The 18,726-nt window shown below is 38.4% G+C and overlaps 1 protein-coding gene across 2 annotated transcripts in view; it reads left to right on the plus strand.

The window, feature by feature from the left end:
- Positions 1 to 3,228: 3,228 nt before the first annotated feature.
- LOC139698324 (uncharacterized) overlaps positions 3,229 to 18,726 on the plus strand; it is a 201,357-nt gene continuing 185,859 nt past the window's right edge. For both annotated transcript variants that reach the window (XM_071597222.1, XM_071597224.1), the window contains exon 1: positions 3,229 to 3,253. The gene's annotated coding sequence lies outside the window, so the exon portion shown is untranslated. The remainder of the gene's footprint in view (positions 3,254 to 18,726) is intronic.

Consider the following 18,726-nt stretch of genomic DNA (forward strand, 5'->3'; position numbering starts at 1 on the left):
CACACGAAAACGATTTATTCACACGACCCGGGTTTCGAAGTAAAACTTCATCATCAGGTGATGATGAAGTTTTACTTCGAAACCCGGGTCGTGTGAATAAATCGTTTTCGTGTGGAACTACAAAGTTAGTCCTTTCATTTATTTATAATGAATCGGTTCCATAAAGTTACACCAGAAACCATTAATTATAAGGAGACAGGAAAAATGGATGTGCCGCATATTGATTGGCAATGGTATGTTGAAGAATGTGATCGTTAGGTGAAAGGGTCAATAATAGAATAGGGATGTTGGAAGGAATGAAGGGAGGAAGGAAGTATTTGGAGAAGGAGAGGGACTGCTTGTAGAGTAGGATGCTGGTTTTTGGTTTGCTAGGAGGGCAGAAAAATATGTGGTAGTTGGACCCATCTCAACCGGTAGATTACCAATAATGATACTATTTCCCTCAAAATTTTTCCCGTAAAGAGACCGGCCTTGAGATTAATTGTCCTCCATATCGATGGGATTCGATATCGATTCGACATCGATGGGATCGATGGGTGTCAAAAGAATATAACTCTTCCCATTCTAAATTCTTTTCATTGAAAAATATTTTCATATGGCCACACTTGCCTGGTCTAATCTTTCAAAAAATGAGGTCAATCTTAGAAAAAAAACATTTACAGCATGGTAATGAAAAACATGCCAAAAGTTAGAAGAGAAATTTAATTATTTACTTTGCTTCTACTTTAGTTTTTACTCTTTTGCTGCATAAAAAGTTGCATCTAGCTAATCTTTATGACCATAGGAACTCACATTTTCTTCCACTAAATATCATTGATTTTATACAGAGAAGTGGTTTATCTGAATGCGGTTTATTAAATTAGTAAAAATATGATCCTGAATCACAAATCATTCTTCACCACATGTCATATGTGCTGTCAAATCTCCGACCCCACAATCGTTTTATAGTTCAGGTAATAACGAAAAGTCACTTATGGCGAGATCAGGAGAATGAGATGGAAAAGGTAAAATTGTAAGCCACATCCCTTTGATTCCGCACCTCGTGAGCAGGTGTGCTATCAGCAAGAGGACTGATTCCTTTGGTGAACATACCGAGCCGTTTCTTTTTCAGACCTTCACGCAAATAGTTCCTCAGTGTTCAGTAATTGGCACCAGTGATGCTATGACCCTTCTCCAGGTAGTCCCCGGCCCCGGTGGCGGCGGGGTAACGTCCTCACCTGCTAACCCAAGGGTCAGGGGTTCTGGGAGGATTTTCCTCCACCTAGGGCTTGGGTGTCCGTAATCCTGTCCATTGTTACTCGTACCACTATTAATAGTCCAATGTTAAAGTCCAAAAGTGCTATTTTCGGAGGCTAAATAAATAAATAAATAAAGAATACTCCACGACAGTCTCAAAAAACAGACAGCACGACCTTCCCTGTAAGACGTGTGCGCCTTAGCCTTCTTGAGGAGGGGACGCCGTGATTCCACCCCTCGGTCTTCTCTTTGGCCTTTGAATCTTATTGGTAGATCGAAGATTCTTCCTCTTTTATCAGGAAAATATCCTCTTTTCGTGCTCTAAAAAGTTCAGCACCTCCCTTAATAGGCCGCGCCGTGTCTGAATAGGAGTCAGTAGTCCTGGAACCTGGCGTGCTGACACCATGGGTATGTGCAGTTTGTCGTGAGCAGTGTTCCACACACTGCCGTAGCCAAGATCAGTGGATATTCTTGATCATTCGGATGAATGCTCTTCGGTCGATTCCGTTAAGGTCCTCTACTTTCTCCCCTACTGCAGCATCGTCCGTGAGTGTCTGTCACTTCCTGGATCGTCTGCAAACGGTTTGAAAATTGCTTTCCCACCTCAAAACCGTGCGATTTAAAGGCCCATCAATTCCATAAACAGCCATCATATCATCGTGGATTTTCGGGACACTGTAACCCTTCAAATAAAGAAATGTAATCACACGTTGTCAAAACGATACCCTCGCAAATGTGCGTTGATGTTCACCTAATGACTACGATACAGATTTTCTCATTTTGTTGTTGTGGATGACTGATTAACTAAAGCTTCTTCAACTGCAAATATATCTGATGTTACAAAATTCCAGGTGATTTTCGTCCTTATATCCTGTTTTAAACCCATATTTTCTGTACGTATACAACTTAAAAGCACAAGAGATAATTAACAACCCACCATACTTGAATTCAACACATTGCTTCTTCCTGACTCTCTTTCCGCTACTCACACCTGAACAATCTGACACCGCAATGTTTGTGGATAAATACTGCTTCCCTGAAATAAAGCTAAATAAGGATTCTGATCTCATTTTCGTTTACGAACATATGCATAACTGAAATGCCTTAACTATGGTAAAAAATACGGCATCTCTTGAAGTCAATATTTTATGTAAATTTATATCGCACTCCATTTCCCAAAATATTAGCACCAAATAGCATTTATTATCGAAAAAATATCTCACAGCCATCCCCACTCATAAAACTTTCAATTACCTTTCCTCCTGTTTTCTTGGTCTTATGAAACCATGGGCTTTCGATCGTCCTAAAATGTTAAATACAAATGTGTTCCAATGGAATTCCAATGGACAATCGACGCAAAGTGCGACTCATCAGGGCAGCAACTGCGAACATACTACTGCTTTCGAACCAGTCCTTGCTCGTATTCGAAAACACTATAGAATAATCATTCTTAATATTTTGCGAGACATAACTACTGTGGGTAGAGGGCCGCTACGACAAGGGAGGGATAGAGGCCCTCATTTCCCAATCGGTAGGGTATGAGAGATGAACACTCGCCCCGCTCCATCAGCAAAAGGTATTGGTTTTAAAATTGTCTTCTCTCGAGCAGACAATTGTGGGTAGCTTTCTGTCCTCACCTGACATAATGGTGACCAAGGAGCTCATACTCACACCTTGTGGTGACCTTATGACGATATAAAAATGGGAAATGTTTTCCTTAAGCATCCGATGTATCTTACCAGCATTTAGAGCAATATCACGCAGCTAGAACGCTGATAGGGGTTTGGCTGTTCTTGGCGCGTGGATTACTGCGGCTTTTAAAATGTGCACATGCGTGGGAATCGCCTGACATCTATAGGCAGTAGAGGGAAACTGTGGCTGACTGAGAGAGGTTGCGCATTCGCTTTCAGTCATCTCGCGCAGGGTTGGGAGTCGGACGTTACGAAGAGTTCTCGTTGGATTTCCGCTTTTTTCACTGAGTGATATTAAATTTGAAGTGTCATTGTTCCCCGACCAGGTAATATAAAACACGCTGAATCTTTGTGTCGCTGCTTCCAACTTGTACAAATAGAAGGAGGGCAGAGCTTTCGATGTTTTAACTTTGCGCCCTTTGCACGAACTGACCTACCCCATTGCTTAGTTCGTTATGTCACGCCCTTTATTGTTCATTAATGCATTGCGCATGATTTAATTTTTGGCGAAGGGAGATTTCTTTGTGTTCAAATGGCAAATTTATCAATGTTTACGTGATTTAACGATAAAATGGTCTTGTGCTGTAGTATGTATTTCCATCAAGGATAGAATTTGGGTGAGGGAAACGTTTCACCATCCATTTGATCTTATAATTTTGGTGTTTATGGGTCAGCGGCAGTTATTTAGTTTTCTCAAAATCATTGAATTTAGGTCCTTTAGACCCTCTGATTTTTTATTATTGAAAATCCACCTAATAGACGTGTGGGAAAGTTGCATACATAAAATCGATTACCTTTCTGCGCACGTAGGTACCTAGACTTGGCTTGGGGTCACTTTTAGTGGATGAATGGTGGAGTGGTATCTAGGCCAAGTTCAGTTGCCTGAAGGCACTCCTGGATCTTGTTTCGAAATTACTGTGCCCTCACCACGGGTAACGGTTGTAGTTTAGGATACATTTAACCTGTCTCACGTTAACTTGTAATCACTCTTCTAATCAACGTATAATTGTGAGTTTGGCATTATGGAATATTTTTGTATAATTTTATTTCTTAATTCTTGACATCGTAATCATTTTTTCATTTTTAAGGAATAGGTTTGTAGGAATTTTAATGCCATCATTTGTTTGACACATCTTCCAATGAATGAAAAAATCCCATTACAAAATAATGTCCCTATTTTTACAGAAATAAAGCAAATTTATATCTTGTATGAACATAGGAAGTTATGGTTTTTTGCCATGCAGCTCAATTGATAAAGACCCCGCATTTTTAAAATCTAAGTTTAGTTTTTATTGGTAGCGTTACCTTAGATAAAATGTGTGCTTGTGGATATTAGCTCTCCGATGTGGTGTAGGGAGTTAGATGCGATGGAACTATGTCTGATGACTATGCGTTCATTCGTTGTTCAGAAATAGACGACCTGGAAAAATGGAGGACGACTCCATAACTATATACTTGCACCTTTCGATACGGTAAGTCTTGGCTAAGTTAGGGATTCACATTAACCATCATGACGTTAGCTGATGCAGTAAGTCCGCGAAACCTGTTGCTCACTTCGAACAGGTATCTGAACAACTCTGCACAGTAACATTCTGCGAGAATTTACTTTAAAGAATGATTATCCTCTGAAAAGAGGTGAGAGTCTACATTAAATGGGATGAATAGGCAAAAACTATGGAATATATGCGTTTCTTATTTAATCCTGTTACTGAGTAATAAAAGTGAAAGATTTTCATGGTTGGAATTATTTATTAAACGTGATGTCTTATCTAATATTTAAGTGGGATGTACGGCGGAAATTGACCCATGAATCATTAATGACGAAACTTCCCCCTTACGAAGGTTACTTGATCAAAGATAAACTCTTTCTTACACCATATTGGAACAGTTTATGAATAAATCGGAGGCATTGCTTTTTGTTCCTAAGGAGTAAATGACATATCACGATAAATACCAAGTCATAATAAATTTGCCGAATCATTAAAAAAATATCTGTGATAATTTTTACCAATATTTTTAACTTCTAACTTTCAGATGTAATTCCACAATTCAATATTTGGTGCTTTGCTATTCCTCTTTGGCAAATTGGAGTACAATGATTCATTCACAGGTTAATGTGCGAGAAATTACATGAGGTGTTACTCGCTTGAGTTGTTTTGTTCATGGATAAATCTTTTATATAGACAGAAAAATTAATATAAATATAATTAGAGAAAAGATATATTTCCACAACCTATTTGATAATTTTACAACGGTCTCAATATTTTTAATGGAAGAAAAAACACCTTTGGTGCAAATTAAGGTCTTCACATTTTACACATTATTACGATTGACAAGCTCTCAAGTTTGAGGCTAGGTAAGGGTCGAGTATAAAAATATCTCTTTGGGATATTTCATTAAATTCATACTAATGTTATTACACCGAAGAGTAATATTTCTAAAGCTAGTCCCTGGAGAAAGAGGGAGGCATTCTGCAACATATGTTTCAATGGAAAGTCTCGGCGAACTTTTGGGCATCGATCAATACAGGCGTCAAATTCTGCGCCTGCGCGTGGACACGTGGCATCTTGTGGAAGGGGAGGCAGACTGGGATTCACATGAGATGCGCTTTCCTCGACAGTCGTCTCGCGCAGCCATGGGGTTAAGTCGTTGAGAAAGGTGCGGGATGGATTTTCCCTCTAATTTCAGAGCGATAGATTCTATTTGAATTGTCATTTCTCGTTATCAGGTAAAATATTTCACGTGTTTAACTTGGTGTCGCTGCTTCATCAATGCTTCAATTTTGATGTAGCACAAAGCTTTCGATGTTTGTACTTAATGGCCATGCACGCACTGACCTATCCCAACTGACGTGTCCTATCTTCATGTAGCTCAATGTTTCTGCTAGATAAATGTTTTCAAAGCCATAAGGCATGATTCCTTTTGGGTGGCAGGGAGAGTATTTCGGTATTAAATTGCTAACTATCGTAAATTCGCCCAGGTTTTGAGTTCCATTTCTATACGATGCACTTACTTGGATGATCCGAAATCTAGGCGATTAATGTCTAACTTCTTGATCGTCAAATTGATGTTTAATCTGTCGGCCATTTTTAGTATCAATCTTGTGGTAATCCAGTAAACATTGGTTTCAGTATATTTTGTCCCGGGAATTTCCTAGGCTGTGCAAATGCACCTCCTAAAAGCTTAGGAAAGTAACATCATAAATATTGATTTCCAGCCTGCGTCCCTGGGTTCCTGGAATTAGCTCGAGGTAGAATGATGTGGGCATAGGGGCGGAGGTATCTAGGCGCGAAATCAGTCGGGCGAAGACTGTCCCGGCGCGTTCTTCGAAATCATTTTGACGAAGCCACGGGACTTGGTGTAGGCAAGCATTGTTTCGCATTGTCTAAGGCCATGCTCTACTTGGCATCCCACATAAGATCAGCAAAAGTATTCGTAGGCAATGACATTTCCAATTATTTCATTATATCACGATTTTGTATTTAGATTTTGATCACCTCATTTCAACGGTTTTCAAATACTGGGCATTAATGGTCCTTTTCTGTATTCCGCACAATATGCATCACACGGAAGGTGAAAGGAAGCTGCTGGGGAGAAGTGTCATCGGTACATATTTGGCGATGATTCACCTTTAAGTATTTACTGGGCAGAAAATATGGTTACACTTAGACCCTCGATGAATGGATGAAGTTGGGACTTTTGCTATATCAATTCAAATTTCAAGTTTACTATCGGCCCATTTGAGATCATGCTGTGGACTTAAATATTGCATAAACATTAAGACGAATGAGGTTAGGGGTAATGAGATGCCTTCCGGGCGCGCTTTGCGAGTAATACTACGCCTTTCTGCGTTTCTCCCGGAGTAAATATTAAAAAAATTTAACCCTCAGAGTGACATTAAGTATTTTGAAACCCTTCAGTCTCACCGTCCACTTGAATTCATATGGAAACCTATTTCCATTTCGGAAACTATGCGGCAATATTTTTCCACTCATTGTTGACAAGAACATAATAATAATGTAAATGTGACGTTTTGTTATGATTATAAGAATGATACAATTACTCGGCTGATTGATCGGCTTGAAACGGAAAGGTGCCTGACTCTGGGATTAAGAAGTGCCTGTAGGTTCAGCATCAAATTCGATTGTACAATGCGAAGATATAATCGTGTCGTTTTTACCGTCTCACTGTTTTTTATGAAAACGTAAAAAAGTCTTGAAGATCCACTAAATATTTCCTTGAGTATGCACAGCAGCGATCGAAATTACGGTGAAGTAACAATGATATTATTCAGGTTTCCTACTTCGAAAACTACTGCAAGAAATATTTTTTATTACGATTAGAGGGTTGAATTTTCCCGTGATACCCTACGGAATTATAAATATAATCAGGCTTACGGCTACTTTTCATTTTAAAGTGCTATATTAGGGGATATAGTACTTATGAAAAGGTGAATTCTCGGTGAAATCAATCTTTCATTAAGATTATAGACCTTTTGGAATGCGTACTCGAAAAAAGCTAACATACGAAACATTTGGATCGCTTAAATTACTTAGTCCAAAATCTTATTTTTTATTAAATGATCTGGGGTAATTGAAAGCATCTTGTGAATATTTCTTTACCTTGATCCTTTATATTTTTCCTATTTAATTTGAGCTGGTGGTTTAAAATTTAAGATAATGATGCATTCGTTTTTGGGAAAAATAAATTTCCTTTGACAAAACATTTTTGATAGTTTTTGTTGAATCAACATGAATGGATAATCTTTAGTAGTCGGTCAAAAAAACTAAAATCTAAAATATATTACCCAGTTTATTCATTAGCACGCATGATTTATGCCGCATATTCCATTCCTCATTTTATGGAAGAGAGAAAAAGCTCTTCTTAATCCTCCATTTGGTTTCAGGTCCCGTGTTGCATGGATAGGAGTAATGGCTCCACCCCGAGTTTATTTGTTGGAAGTACGATTAAAATGGAACATGGCCAAAATCGGCGGCCATTCCATTACCCTGCACTTAAAAAAAAATAAAAACAGGTTCAACTTGATAGTAGGGGTATGGTAGGTAGGTGATGGTAGGTGATGGTATAGTTCACTCAGTACTAACCCCAACTTGCCTGTGAAATTCCTTATAAATCCATGACAAACGATAATGCAGTTAGCTTTAATTTCATTTACCTTTTGGTGCCAATGAGGAAACGTGGAGGATTATGAAAGTTATTACACATAAATTTTAGGAATGCCAAGTCCTCTAGAATTTCTAGAATCTACAATCCCATTCTTTCCCTTGTGGAAGATTTTGGTCACTGTTTGAGGTAAAAGGGTTTCTTGAACGTTCGCCGTTTTCAATCTTGCCTACCCTCCCGCAACAACTTTGACCCCTGAAAAGCGTCCGAAATACCCATGGGTTCATCACCATAAGCTGCCTTGGGCGTGCCAAGTATGAGTTTTATGGGCGATATTGATGTTTTCACTATCTTTTCGTTGAAATCGAGATTTTACGATAGATGTGGAAGACGCCAATGGAGACATTGCTTTTCGAATATCCTAGGTAAATATGGTATTGTGGAAGTTTTATAATATGTGTATAAAGTCATGTGTACGATTAAATATCGGAAAAGCGATCAAGTGTACACTAATATTGCAATTAAAATTATTGTACACTTCACCACTCGAAAATAGTAATGTGGCTGCTGAAAAAAATACTTAGTTGAAAGGATATTTTTAGTTTTAAATGATTCTTCCAATCGTTTTTTCGTGAACTTTAACATTATAAATAGATAATATAATTGATGAAATATATCTTCGATTTTTTTCCCATATCCTTGCCATCTATGTTTCACTGTTTATTGGTAAAGCAGTGGGCTACACTCGTATGTAGCCAAACGCTCATAAAATGCTCCACACTCAATTTGACGGCTTCTTCCATTACCACTTCATGACGCGTAGTTGGCAATACCATTCTGTTTGGTCTGGAAGCGTTTTTCTGAGTTCAATGATATCATTTTTAAAAAATCCTTGTTTTTATAACACACGAAGAAAATTTCAGGAGTTGCGGAGGAGACCGAATATACATCCATGCCATCTCTTCCGCTAAACATCCGTATCTTTTGATCATCTTTAATGACAACCTCCGTTTGGTTTATATCAAACTAAAGTGAAAAAAACAAATCAAAATCATTGTTAACATATTTTGGATGAAGTGGAGTGTGTCATATGTGATGGCTATACTTATATGTCTGGTGGCTCTGGGCATTCATTTCTTCTAATTAATTTTGGGCCGCAATTCTTTGATTGAGTGACATATCCGATCTATTACCGAACTGAAAAAAAATTAGCCATAAGACATTAAGAGCCAAAAGACAACACCAAAGCTATTGTAGCTTTTCATGCCATGATTTTCGTTAAATCTTGGTTTTTTTATGGCTCCATATCATTTATGGTTGCATTACTTGAACTTATTTGCTGGCAATACCTGTTCCTCGTGCTCAAACTAAACTATGCAAAGCCCAGTCATTCAGCAGCACGCTCATTTACAGTGTGTACTACATTGGAAAAAATCTGAAGTTCTTACAGTAGGAGAATTACTACGCATATCTGGTGAAACATGTTGATTTTTACTTAATTATATCAATATGAAATAATTCTCGGCAAAGTTGAAGGGTTTCATATTCTTTTAAAAGAGATGCCTCTGGTAATTTTTGGTCGTATGTAAGGGGAAAATTGATTCTCGGGTGATAATAACTATTTTCAATTCCATTGGAAATAGAATTTTGTACTTACACCATGAATCCGTTTCATTTTTAAATGAAGTTAAAATATATGCGTTTTCTTTCGGCATACGAAATTTCCATTCGATGATGATACAGCCATTTAAGGTTATCAAAACTTACTTTGGAGACAATAGTTTATCAGTTGTAACCTCTATTCAGGGTGACGAGAACCCGGGAAAATGATATCGTAGATATTTTTAGTGAAATTAATAATGTAATATGAATGATTACTTATAAAATTGTGGTATGTTATTTATTTGTTTTCGAATAAAAACAATTATGACGCCAAGTCAATTCGGAGGAATTGTAAAGAATCATTCAGTCCACTTGACTGATAAAAAGTTCAGTTTAAACAGTAAATTTTTGCGTGAAGCCATAAAATGTGCCGATTATTCATGTTACTTATTATTTAACAGTAGAAATTGTAACAAACTCACACCGACTCAGAATGAGTCGAGAAAAAAGTATGCTGCGTTCAAAGTTATTTTTCGAGTTTTACCAGTTGAAGGTTTGAACTTTAATGTCATACTATTGCTGTGTCAAATCATCACATTGGTACGTTCATCTACAAATTAACACACGGAAAAAACAAGTGACATTATTCCTTGGAATTTTTTTCCGAACAGATACAGAAGTAGTATTCTCTTTTTGATCAATGGATTCACTCTGTTACTATCCTCAGATCTTGTTCTTAAATATTTGCCAACGTATAGATATTCAATTCAAGAAAAAACGGTTTCAGCGTGCAGTAAGGCCTTGTTAAAGCCATTAGGTTGTACGGGAGCAAACTATGGACAAAATAGCTAACTTCAGAGAATAACAATCAGTTCAGACTTCTCATTTTACAGCGCCGAAGCTAATACTAAAAAAAGTTTCCAAATTTTAAGAAGAAGAATTTCTGCTATGTAAAAGTATATGTAACTCATTAACGCACTGTTGGGCGTCAATCCATGCGGCCGTAAAATTCTGCGCTTGCGCGTGGACCAGAGGCATCTCGTGGAAGGAGAGGCAGACTCGGGTTCACATGAGATGTCTCGGGTGGTGCTTTCCCCGACAGTCGTCTAGAGCAACAACGGGGAGCAGTCGTTGAGAAAAGTGCGGGATGGATTCTCTCTCTTATTTCGGAGCGAAATATATTATTTGAAGTGTCATTTCCCGTTATCAGGTAACACATTTCACGTGTTTCACTTGGTGTCGCTGCTTCATCCATGTTTCATTTTTGAAGGAGCTTTCGATGGTTGTACTATATGGCCATGCACGCACTGACCTATCCCAACTGACGTGCCCTATCTTCATGTAGCTCAATGTTTCTGCTGCATAAATGTTTTCAAAGCCACAAGGCATAATTCCTTTTGGGTGGCAGGGAGACTGATTGTGTATTAAAATGCTAACTATCGTTAATTTGCCCAAGTTTTGAGTTGAATTCCTCTATGAATCATTTAATTGAACTTTCCAAAATCAAGGCTATTTTTGCCGAACTGCTTGCTCGTCAAGTTGGTGTTTAAAATGCACGTCATTATTTATATTTATGCATCTCTAATCCCGAAAACGTTGATTTCAGCATATTATGTCCCTGGGAATTTCCTAGACTGTTTAAATGCACCTGTTGGAAGCTTAGGAAAGTAGCATCATAAATATTGATTTCCTGACTGCGTCCCTGGGTTCCTGGAATTGGCTCGAGGTCTGATTGATGTGGGCGTAGGAACGGGAGACATCTGGGCGCGAATTCAGTTGGGCGAAGGCTTTCCCGGTGCGTGCATCGAAACCATTTTGACCTAGCCTGGGGACCTGGAGTAGGCAATCATTGTTACGCATAGTTTTACGTAATGCTCTACTTAGCATCCCACATAAGACCAGCACAGGTAATCGTAGGCAATAACATTTCTAATTATTTCAATTTTTAATCCTTTTGTACTTTGATTTTGACAACACGTTATTTCAACGGCTTTCAAATACTTGGCGTTAAAATCCTCTTATGCCTTCCTTCGTATAATATACATCATAATAAAGGGTAAAGGATATTCTCGTGGAGAAATATCATCAGTATATTTAAGAATAATAATCGCCTTTAAGTATTTACATGGACTGAATGTATTGTTACACCTTGTCGCTGTGTAAATAAATGAAGTTGAGACTATTGATTCAAGATTGAAATTTCACGTTCTGTAGGCCCTATTTGAGATGTTGTTGTTGACTTAAATATTAAGATAACGTTGGGACAAATAAAATCAGGGAAGATGAGATCAGTCCGGGATATTTTTTCTTCTGATGCTCCACCTTTATCGACGGCGTGCATTTTCCGAGTTGCTGAATGATTTATTTCAAATTTGTAGCCATGAACAAACGAGGATGTGCGAAGGAGCGCAGTGGTTAAAGACGAGATATTTACCGCGCATTCCACAGTGTGCCTTCGTACACTTTGAGCAAGTACCTCTGCGTTTCGCCATAGAGGAAATATTAAAAGTGCTGGGTACAAAATATAAAATTATATGCCAGGAATGATGCATTGGTGTGTGCCATATCACATTAGAAGCTTCATTTACAAATTAACAGACGCAAGAAACAAAGGGAATAATTCTTTCGACTTTTTAAACATGTAGAAATAGTATTTTCCTTTAAAATTAATCGATTCGCCATCTTACTATCCACAGATCTCCAGTTAAAATATTCACCACCGTGAAAATTTCAATCGAAGAGAAAAAGGCTTCAGCGCTTAGTAAGGCCGTCGCAAAGTTCATAATTTGTATCGGAGAAGATGATAGACAAAATATTTAACTTCCGAAAAAACAAATTTGATAAGATGGGTTTCTTTCATCGCCTAACCAAGAATAGAAAATGGTTCTTATTTTTTAAGAAGAATAAATTCTGCTAAATGTGTCTATCGGTGGTCTCGACGTATTGTTGGGCGTCACTCCGCCCGGCCGTCAAATTCTGCGCCTGCGTGAGGACCCGTGGCATCTCGTAGAAGGGGAGGCAGACTGGGATTCACAGTAGATGTCTAGGGTCGTACTTCCCCGACAGTCGTCTCGCGCAGCAATGGGGATCAGTCGTTGAGGAAGGTGCGCGATGGATTCTCTCTCTTCTTTCCCAGCGGAATACATTTTTTGAAGTGTCATTTATCGTTAGCAGGTAAACATTTCACGTGTTTGACTTGGTGTCGTTGCTTCATCCATGTTTCATTTTTGAAGGAGCACAGAGCTTTCGATGTTTGTACTTTATGGCCATGCACGCACTGACCTATCCCAACTGACGTGCCCTAACTTCATGTAGCTCAATGTTTCTGCTAGATAAGTGTTTTCAAAGCCATAAGGCATGATTCCTTTTGGGTGGCAGGGAGACTGATTATGTATTAAAATGGTAACTATCGTCAATTTGACCAAGTTTTGAGTCGAATTCCTCTATGACTCATTTAATTGAACTATCCAAAAACAAGGCTATGTTTGCCGAACTGCTTGCTCGTCACGTTGGTGTTTAATATGCCCGTCATTATTTGTATTTATGTATCTCTAATCCCGAAAACGTTGATTTCAGCATATTATGTCCCCGGGAATTTCCTAGACTGTTTAAATGCACCTGTTGGAAGCTTAGGAAAGTAGCATCATAAATATTGATTTCCTGACTGCGTCCCTGGGTTCCTGGAATTGGCTCGAGGTCTGATTGATGTGGGCGTAGGAACGGGAGACATCTGGGCGCGAATTCAGTTGGGCGAAGGCTTTCCCGGTGCGTGCATCGAAACCAATTTGACCTAGCCTGAGGACCTGGTGTAGACAAGCATTGTTTCGCATTGTTTAACGTTATACTCTACTTGGCATCCCACATAAGATAAGCACAGGTATTAGTAGGCAATGACATTTCCAATTATTTCATTATATCATGATTTTGTATTTAGAATTTGATCACCTCATTTCAACGGTTTTCAAATACAGGGCATTAATGGTCCTCTTAAGCATTCCTACGCAAAATATGCATCACATGGAAGGTGAAAGGAAGCTGCTGGGGAGAAGTGTCATCGGTACATATTTGGCGATGATTCACCTTTAAGTATTTTCTAAGCAGAAAATATGGTTACACTTAGACCCTCGATGAATGGATGAACTAGGGACTTTTGCTATATCAATTCAAATTTCAAGTTTACTATCGACCCCATTTGAGATGATGCTATGGACTTCTAAATTGCATAAACATTAAGACGAATGAGGTCAGGGGTGATGAGATTGTCCTGGGGCCCATCGTGGGTAATACTCCGCCTTTATCGTCGGCGTGTATTCTCCGAGTAGCTGAATTATTTATTCCCAAATTGTCGCCCTGGAAAAACTAGGATGACCGTAAAAGCGAAGCGGGGAAAGACATGTTTTTTCCCCGGATCCCTCATTGTTACTTTCCGATTTATTTCAAGTTTTGCTGCTTTACATTAATTTTTTTCCACTTAATGTTGAAAAGAACGTTATAGTAATGTCAATTTTTCGCATTATTCATGATTATAAAAATATGACAGTTACTCTCCTATGCATGGTGATCACCTTTAAACGGAATTGGGCATGACTGTGGAATTAAGAGGTGCTAGCCGTTACAGTTTTAAATTGGATGTTGAATGTATTGCTTTAATGGCGTCGTTTTAACCTCGCATTCTTTTGGGAAATTTCAACACTTTGTGAAGGTGTACTAAACATTTCCGTAATTATTCAGAAGAGCGATCGATTTTACGCCGCAGTAACAACATTAATATGTAGGTGTTCTGCGACGAAAAATGCTTGAAGGAATAGTTTTTTTTATTACGTTTTAATAGTTGAGCTTTTACGTGATAGCCTAAAGAATTTTAAAGATTAGTTCTCTTTCAACTATAATTCCTATAAAAGTGCTATATTGGGCATATAGTACCTCTAAAAAGGTAACTTCTCGTTGAAATCAATCTTTTATGAAGATAAACTACCTTTCTTAATGTCTGCTCAAAAATGCTAACCTGCGAAGCATTTGAATATTTTAAATTATTGAATGCGAAATTTCATTGTTTTTCATGATCCTTGGTAATTTAAAGCATTTTTGGATATTTATGTACCCTCATCTTATTCATATATATATATATATATATATATATATATATATATATATATATATATATATATATATATATATATATATATATATATATTTATATATATATATACATATATATATATATGTATATACATATGTATATATACTACCTTGATCAAAAAGTTCCCGGAATAACCACCGTGTGGCGCTCCCATCCTTCCGATTTGAGTTCTGTTTTTTTTGTTAAATTGGTACATTTGTTGTTGATATTCCCTTTAAATCTTAGTGTCATAACTTGACATTTGCAAAAGTTACGTAGCCAAGAGTATATCTATCTCTGTGTGTGTTGGCGATTTTTTACAATTGCAGAAATGGATTTAAATTTGCATCAACGAACTTGTATTAAATTTTGCGTAAAAACGGATTTAGTGGCGCACGGACGTTGGGACGGGGAACTCCGCGGCATCACTGATGTCGTGGTTTGCCCGTGGGATAAACATCCACGCCCACGTGCAGCGACGGGGGAAAAGGAAGACCAGCCGCCGGAGAAGCGGCGTAAGTGTAACGGCCATTTCGGGGCCATTTAGCCCCGAAATGGTACGACACGAACGGGGTCCCTAGGAAACCCCGGGAGAAAAGCCGAATCGATCATCGCTGAAGAGCAGGAATGCTGGGCAGCGAAAAGACCGGCGAGGAGCTGGTCACTCACCATAGGACGGACGTTGGGAATGTTGGAAAAGTGTTTCGGCAACGATTCTCTAAAAAAAACGGTCGTTTACCAGTGGCACGAGCGGCAGACCATCGACATCGAAAGTCGGTGAAAAAATTGATAAAGTAAAAGAAACGTTGGTCAATAACCGAATATTAACCATCAGAGAAATAGCGGAGGACTTGAACATTGCCTATGGATCCGCCCAAGACATTGTGGTTAATGATTTGGGTTTCCGTCGTGTAGCAGCAAAGTTGGTGCCAAAAGACCTCAATTTCATGCAAAAAAGAGACCGTGTTGACGTCGCAAAAGACATGATTTGCGAGGCTGAATCCGATCCCACATTCATCAAAAGGATCATTACTGGAGACGAGACGTGGGTTTATGAGTACGACACGCAATCCAGACATCAGGCAAGTGAATGGCGTTCACCAAATGAGCCGAGACCAAAAAAACCACGTCGTTTTCAGTCAAAAAAGAAGGCAATGCTGACGGTTTTCATGGATTACAACGGTGTAGTGCATCATGAATTTTTGCCAGAAGGCCAGACAGTAAACAAAGAGTATTATTTGGGCGTTATGAGACGTTTGCGTGAAGCAATTCGCCGAAAGAGACCAGAAATGTGGGCAGAACACTCGTGGATTTTGCACCATGATAACGCACCGTCGCACAGTGCTATCATTATTCGTAATTTTTTGACGAAAAATGCAACAAATACCATCTAACAGCCACCGAATTCACCTGATTTGGCTCCCTGTGACTTCTTTCTGTTCAATCGAGTTAAAAAACCATTACGGGGAACGCGTTTTAGCAGCCGAGAGAAAGTAATGGAAAAATCGCAGGAAGCATTGATGGACATACCGAAAACCGACCGTAACTTTTGCAAATGTCAAGTTATGACACTAAGATTTAAAGGGAATATCAACAACAGATGTACCAATTTAACAAAAAAAAACAAAACTCAAATCGGAACGATGGGAGCGCCACACGGTGGTTATTCCGGGAACTTTTTGATCAAGGTAGTATATATATGCTAGCTGACACGGCGAACTTCGTACCGCCTAACCATCAATAATGCTTTATCCACTCCATTTATAAATCAAGAACGGCTGGACCAATTTTAATAATATTTGATTTGTTGCAATAACATATGGAAAAATCAATAAATCTACATTAATAAGTATTACAATGGCTCTTCAGAAAGACATTTTCTTTTTTCGATCTATTATACATTCGCATTATTCTCTTGAGTCAAGCACCTTCTGATATACAACATTTTTCGTTTTGTTATCATGCGCAAGAACAAATAAAGCGGATGGTGTACCAACTCCTGAACATGACAAATATAATTGGCCATGAAAAACCATGGGATTTCTAGATTCAGACCACAAATACTCAACGATTGGCCTTGTGATTTGTTAATTTTCATCGCGGATGCAACCCCAATTTGGAAAATGAATTTATTGAAACTCGAAGGGCATATCGTTTGAGATCATGGAAGACCTCGGAACGAGAACTTCCTCATCTTTGAAATTCCTTAAAGTATGGTCGCGTGAATCACATAGATTATCAGTTTTTTTTACTAAACACGTTCCATTTCATTGTTTTCGTTGGCTTGGGTTTCGAAGCGTCGTGACCACAAAGTCAACCTTCAGCTGTAAATTGTGTAGTGGTAAGCCAGGCACGTTCAAGGAGTTAACAATTCAAAAGGATAGTTGGTGATTTCGTTGTGATTTGTTTGTTACACATCCAATAGATTTGAATGAATGCACAGAACCAACGATTTGATTGTGAATTACAAAGTTTAAGTCGTCCACATCTTTGTCCCTAGCTCCCAAAAGTGCTCACTCACTCTACCAATTGTGATTTTTGTGGTCATCAATGATGTTCGGGAACAGTTTGGTGATGAGCTCATTCTTCAATGAAACGAAATTGCTTAAATCCGGGGAAATGAAATCAATCCGCTCGATTAATCGACAGGAACACGGCGCTCACCGATTGTCAACAATTGATTGGAGAAATCTTCAGCAGATGGTTCGTTCAGGAATGCAACTCGGTTGTTTTCAGTTTAAGGTTCCTCACATAGCGCCACAGATATGATGATTTGAGGCAAGCCTTTATTTCGTTGGCAGCAGTCGATCTTGGAATGACTGGCAGTGTTTGGCGGAAATCGCCAGACAGTGAAATCATTGCGGTACCAGAGTATCTCGAGTCATTGCGCAGATCTTTCGAAATCCGGTGTAGAGCTTCGAATGCGCGTTTAAGCGCCATCGTGCATTCGTCCCACTTGGCGATTTTACACACTACTAACATTTTGCCAATTGCGGGCTGTTTCTAAACGTCACACGTCACTTGTTCAAAATGTTCTAGGTTTAATGGAAACTTGAACGCTGAATGAGCCGTACGGAATCCTTTCAACTATATGGCCGCTATGCCAGAAGGAGCAACTGCTACCGCAAAGTCCGATTTCACACGAACAGTGGCGAAAAGCAATGGTGTGGAGAATGTCTTCCCTTTTCCACCAGGGGCATCCAGGAAAAATAAGCCACCACTTCCATCGTAAATTGCCCACATTAATGTATCATATACTTCCTTCTGTTGGGGGTTCAGCATGAATACATTCCTATGAACTAATTGGTTTAATTCATGTCGATCATATTCACGTTAACGTTCCAATTCACTATTAAACGCGTCGTTAATTTCACGATCTGGAGCTTGCATTCCTAACTTCCTTAATAAACTGCGGCACATGGCATAGTAACATATGTCTTCAAACGACAGCAAAGCCTGGTTATGCATCTTCTAATTTACCTCAATGTCGAGATTTCTACACGATTCGATGTAAAATATCTTTGGACATGTTATCCTTGCATTGGTTCCACGGTCACTTGGATTGGATGGGACATCAAAAAAAAAATCATATGTCAATAAAATCAACGATTCGATATTTTACGATACGATATTACAATAAGATACATAAACGATATTTTAATGGTTATTCTGATATTATGGGTTGAGACGAATCCAAAAAAACAAATATCAAGAAAATCGACGATACGATACGATATTTTACGATTCAATATTTCTACGATATTTTAATGGTAATTCTGCTATTCTGAAATGAGTCTAATTGAAAAAAATCAAACATTATTAAAATCGGTATAGCCGTTCTCGAGTTATAAATGCTAACTAACACGATCTACGACTTTGAATAATATATGTATATATATATATATATATATATATATATATATATATATGTATATATATATATATCCCTCCCTC

Source organism: Hetaerina americana, unplaced genomic scaffold, assembly GCF_022747635.1.
Source record: "Hetaerina americana unplaced genomic scaffold, ioHetAmer1.1.p SCAF_82, whole genome shotgun sequence".
Taxonomy (NCBI): Eukaryota; Metazoa; Arthropoda; class Insecta; order Odonata; family Calopterygidae; genus Hetaerina; species Hetaerina americana.